We start from the raw sequence: 6000 nt of genomic DNA, 5'->3' as shown, positions 1-6000 counted from the left end.
TTCAACAAAGGGGTAAACAACAAGACAACACAGAATATTAGGGTCAGGTATAAAGTGAATAATATAATAATATAAAATAAAATAAGATAAAATATAATGTAATATAATAAAATCAAGCAAAACAAAACAAAACAAAAAATAAAATTAAATAAAACAAAACAAAATAGATAGGAATTTGGAAAATATAATACAGAAAGAAAAAAATTAACAAAATATACAAGAATATACAAGAGGGATACAGAAATGTGCAATTGAACAGAATGTTCAAATGACATAAAAAAGTGCAGATGAGTTTACAGATGTAATGAATAACATTTAGAATGTAAAGTTTCCAATATGTACAGTGGAATAGTGTTTCCTGTTTACAGAAGACACAGAGAAACTTGTTCATGCATTTATTTTCACTAGGTTAGATTACTGTAATGGTGTCTTTACAGGTCTTAACAAGAAATCGATCAAGCCAGAGTCCTAACTAACACCAAGAAACACCAAGAAACTGGACTATTTTACACCAGTCCTCAAATCACTGCACTGGCTTCCTGTTAGTCAAAGGATGGAGTTCAAAATCTGACTCCATGGTCCAAAAAGCACTGAATGGTCTTGGATTAAAATCCATCCTGGACTTATTAGCTCCATATGAAGCATCCAGAGCCTCAGGTCTTCAGGGACAGGTTTACTGTGTGTTCCCAGAACCAGCATTCAGCTAATATGCTCCTCACCTGTGGAACAAACTTCCTGAACACCTGAGTTCTGCTCAAACTGTCGTCTCTTTTCAATCAGGCCTGAAAACTATATTGTTTACTGCAGCTTTCTCTTAGATGCTCAATCTATTTACTTGTCTTTTAGTGCACTTTTATGCTTTATTCCTATGATTTTAATACATTAATGTCTACTTTTAAATCACCTTTATAATTAATTTTAAAGTTCTGTGATGCTTTGTAAAGCACCTTGAATTGCCTTGTGTAGGAACTGTGCTTTACAAATGAACTCGCCTTGCCTAAAACAGAAGAGGGGTTAACAGACGAACGAAAAAAAAAAATTACGGAGTAAGATGAGCTCTTTTACATGATTCATGACACATGATGAAGGAGAAACAGATGATTAGATGACAGTCTTTGGCCGACGTGTTTGTTGGCAAATCCCCGGCCTTTGAGCGAGTATGTGGCGGTCATCAGCTGTCCCCGCTAAGAGGAACAGCAGGATTATGACTCGCGTCTTTACCATTGTGTCCGGTGTGAGCGACCAAGAATCCGCTCAGCGACAAAAGTCATCTGATATTCCCAGCACCGCGATATAACTGGCCGGGGCCTCGGTCGCATAGCTGACATTAGTGGAAATGTTGCATTTGTGATACACCCTGGCCGGGGGCCATGGGAAATATTGAACAACTGTCGAATTTAGACAACATCCTGTGGCCCTCGAGAAAAAAAAAAACGGGAGCTACAAAGATGCGGCTGGAGGTTGCTATTTGTAGACGGCGAGTGCCTCGAAAATAGCGAGAGCGTTGGGTTTCAATATAAGCCCCCCTCTCTGAGCTGGAGCTTTCTGTGAATGAGGCCCGGGTTCCTATCACACCCAACCCCGGCGCTGATTTTAGAACACAGGTGTTGACCTTAGCGGAGCGGCTTGTGCTTGCTGCAGAGGAAAATGAACCCTCTACAGCTCAGGCCATCACCGGATGGTCGCACAGATGCTTCAAAACCGACATACATTCAAAACCGTCACTCAGTATGATCGCTGAGGAGCGTGTATGCTCGCTGAATGGTTGATAATGATGCCATTTCCAACAATTCTTAGGGTTTGTCTCCTCATGAAAGAAGCTCATTCTAGGTCCAGTGTTGTTTTCTGAGGTGGCTGGATGGTCACCTTGCAGCCACTGGAGAATTTATTGCTGGTTTTTATGGTGCCACAAGAAGACCCGTATAACTTATTCACACTGCTCACATATCAGCGGCCGTGCTTCATGGACGGAAGTTTATATTACTGTTTAATCAAAGAGCTTGGTTAGCGGGGAAGCAGGCCGCGGCTCGACATCTAAATCATCATGTCGTCACATAAAATGCTTTGAAAACGGTTAAGCCGCCCTCGTGCGCTCGATGACAGTGAACGTCACTTTTTCCTGCGGCTGTAAACGATACAATGGAGCTAAAGTGAAGCCCAAAGCGGGATGAAACTCAACCTTGGCTTCAGCTGTGACTCACGGCCTGCTGTAACTGCTGTTCTGCCCTCAAACCCGGTTAAAAAAAACAAAAAAAACACGCCCATCTCACAGTTGCTTCCTCGTTTCTCTGTATCCCTTCTCTTTCTCCTGTTTCTTTTTTTTTTCCTCCAAAAAGGAGCCATTGACATTCGGTGTAAAACAGAGGCAGGGTGGGGTTGGAGGGGGGCTGGACGCAGAGAGGAACGGCAGGGGTGTAGGGTGTCTCAAGCCCAGTGTGAACAGCTGAGAGGTGTGATTTCACAGGCTGGCTCCCCCCTGTCAGGGCCCTGATTGGGCCGGACAGGAGGCGCAGGAGAGGCCCGGGCTTCTAAAGGACACCAACAGGTGGGAGGCCGCATTGGAGGGGGGCGCTCCTGGCGGGATAGAAAAGGCCGATCTGCAAGGCCTGCCGTGGGCACAATCCACCGGCCAGATCCAGAGGAAGGATGGTTGATCTCAGGAGGGCAGAGGAGAGGAGCAGGGGGAAGCTGGAGGGTCAGTTTGAGATGAGTTTGGGAGGTTAGAAGGCAGCGTCAGGGACGAGGGGTAAGACTTGGTCAGAGTTTTTCATTTAAATCTGCCTTATAGAGATCTGAACAGCCTCCTAGACTTCAATCAGGTGTCAGAGCAGTTGTTAGATGTTTTCTCTCAGCTTCTCTCACCTCTCCATCAGTGGAGGTGTGATTCAGGAAAGAGTCAGGAAACGTGGGGTCCTGACATGTGTCAGAGCAGCCTTCCAGACGGCCTTTTGGTGGGGAGCCGGTTGACATGTCAGCGGTTAGATTTATCAGGGGAGTAAATGTGAAGGAGAAACTGCGGCCTCCATGTCAACCTCAGCTTCCTGCCGCAAGAAAAGCACAAGAGGAGCTCAACGAAGGTGAGTAGAGCGTATTTAACGTCTCATCAAGCTTATTTTACTTTAAAATTTGGTGTCCTTCTGGGTTAATTGTGTACTTAAAGCAGTATCTTACACACAGCTGAAGTGACTCAGCATGGCGTGATGTTTAGGAGCGTGACCTCTATGTGCTGGAAGTCAGTGTCTGCCTCACCCTCCACAGTTATTCAAACACCGTTCAGCATCATTGCATTGACATCACAGAGCTCAATGGACTGGCATTAACTTAAATCAACAGGGGTTTTTTTCTAGTGTTGCTTCGACAGCAAGAAAATAAAGCAAAAACACGTCTGCTTTCTAATTTTTATGAGTAGCAGTGACGGTCTCCATGTGTTTAGCTCCATTCCTCTGCAGTGCCTCTGTCACAGTTAACCGTTGTTAAGCCGGTTGTTCCCGCTCCTCTTCATGTGTGAAAAGGCGCTTTGTGTCCGCCGAGCAGCAGATCCAGTTGTTGCCCCTTGCGAGGACATGCTTCCTTATATCCCCATATTAATACACCACTTATGGAATGTAAGGAAGTGTGTGGTTTCAAGGGGAGCCAAGCACCGAGGACACCGGAGGGACATTTTATTTCTTCTTCTTTTTTTTCTTTCAAGCTCTCATTCAGCAGTATGGCCTCTATAGAGCGTGTCTTTGTGTGTTTTATGGGATGGGAGGAGGGCGGGGTGGGGGATGTCAGGGTTCATGAGCATGTGTGGCAGGACAACAGGTGAAAAGGGCCTACTCCCTTCTCCTTCAGCTCGGGACGGCACGTGGACGGTTAGCGTTACTCCCTGGGCCCGCCGCTCGGGTCTCGGGGACTTCTTGAAAAATTCCTGCCCTGCCCCAGTCAAGGAGGATTGACAGACCACAGCTGTCACCCATTATAGCAACCACAGATCTCTCAAAAAAGGAAGTGGGGAGGGAGGGCGACGTGGCGCTGTCACCGAGGGTGAAAGTTCGCTGGCTATGGAAGGAAGTAGGGATATGTCAGCGTCTGTCAAGCTTCCCAAACCTCTAAATAGGAACTCTGCTCGGTAACAAGGAGGAACTGTGCCGCCTCGTTAATATTCTTCTTTCTCTCTCTCTCTCTGTGTTTCATCAGGTAAGACTGAAGAGGACTTGACAGCTGGCAGATGGCCTTCTATTTCTTCCCTCTCCTTTCTCCTCCCCTCCTGCCTCCCCCACCCTCTGCATGCCTCCACCTATTGCCCCTCTCCTCTTGCAGCTGAAGCAACACGCCTTGCTGTGGCTGGTCAAACGGAACCAAGTCAGGTGTTTCTGTGAGGTTTGGTCCCCTTCAACCAGCTACTGCGTCGTGAATTCAGTCAGCAGATGCCAGCGTGGAGTCACAGACACGGTGGCGTTGTGGCGTAAAGCTGCTCACTTTTGTAGGGGGAAAGTCTAGAGATTTTTTTTCATTATAATATAAATACAGATTTCTGTAGTGTCTTGGTTTTGGTTGCTTCCACTGCGGCAATGTGTGTTTAAAAAGCTAATAAAAGACTACCGGCAATGTGAAGTGTTGAATTTATATTCTTCTGTTTTAAAATGAGCGAGCGAAAGATTTTAAAATGTGCAAAATATGTGTCTTGTCTCATTTTTCCAGTAAGTGAACAACAGCTGAATCTGAAGACAATAGAACAATGTCTATAGCAGGGGTGTCAAACTTACAGATGACTTTGCAAAGGGTGAAAATGACAGAAGACATTAAGCCTTAGATGCAGGAGTGATTGGATCCAACACTCTTCCATAAGTAGGTCAAAAATTACCCACATAAGAATCAATGTGTTTTATGCCACTTTTGTCATTTTGGTTAAGAATAATAATTTGTATTATTGTTTGTATTATATTTCTGTCCAAATAAGAATGATTTCATGCTTGAAATATGTTTATTTTTCACTTTCTAACACTTTTTGAACCTTTTGATAATTGATAAAGAAGAATATTACACAGAACCGTAATAGAAGAATGTCCACTTCCATTTTGTTGACATTTTTCTACTCTTTTACTGCACTTCATCACCTCTTGTACAACTTCTTCAAAAGTGTAAATGGAATGATCTCAAAACCATGTTTTTTGAAGAATAGGTGGAAAATGAAATGATAAAAACTTTTCATTACAAAGATATTGCAAGAAAATTATTCCATTTTTGACCCACTTATGCATCTAATGGTTAACTGCAATTTGGAAAAACTATAAATTTCAAATAATTTCTAGATCTTGACAAGTTGTTTTTTGATCATTAAGCAAAATACTATATTGTTGAGTTCCAAACACTCTGTGGTCTGTAAGTTCTAATGTATCAGTGATTTAAAAAAAAAAAACAAAACAGCAAGGCATAATCTTGTTGAAATTGCACTTATTTTTCTTGAGAAATTTCAGTTTGTTCATGATGTTAATTAGAGAACATTTGGGCTTCAAAATTGTTGAAAAATAAACCTTCTCTTTTCCAATTTTCTGCTCCATATTCATCAATAATAGATAATAAACTATCAAAGTCTTGATTGGCTCAGCTTACACATCAATGGTAGCATTTTTATTCCATGTTTTATGTGTTGTTTGCTAACCCTACTCTAATCACAGTAACAGGGTTGCTAATCCATGCTAATGTGATCTTTTTCTCAGCAGTAGAAGCTAGATATTTAGCTGCTGTTACTGCTGACCAAGAGGACAAACTGACTGATGGAAAACAGTCCAAAGAATTAGTCTGATCCTGATAATATGAGGTAGAGAGAGACATTCAATCAAGGCTGACAATGTTATGAAAATATGAAAAATAGAAGAGAGGACATAGCTTTGCTCTACTCATTCTTTAGGAAAACTGTTTGAAGTTAATTCCAGTGGGATTTGGCATTTTAAAAACATTTTCAAACATTCTTTTCTCCTAGTGTTTTTTTAGATTTGGTCTCAGGACAAGTATATT

This window comes from Amphiprion ocellaris, chromosome 12, assembly GCF_022539595.1.
Source record: "Amphiprion ocellaris isolate individual 3 ecotype Okinawa chromosome 12, ASM2253959v1, whole genome shotgun sequence".
Classification (NCBI taxonomy): domain Eukaryota; kingdom Metazoa; phylum Chordata; class Actinopteri; family Pomacentridae; genus Amphiprion; species Amphiprion ocellaris.
The sequence above is the reverse complement of the archived record's forward strand: the minus strand, read 5'-3'. Positions refer to the sequence as shown.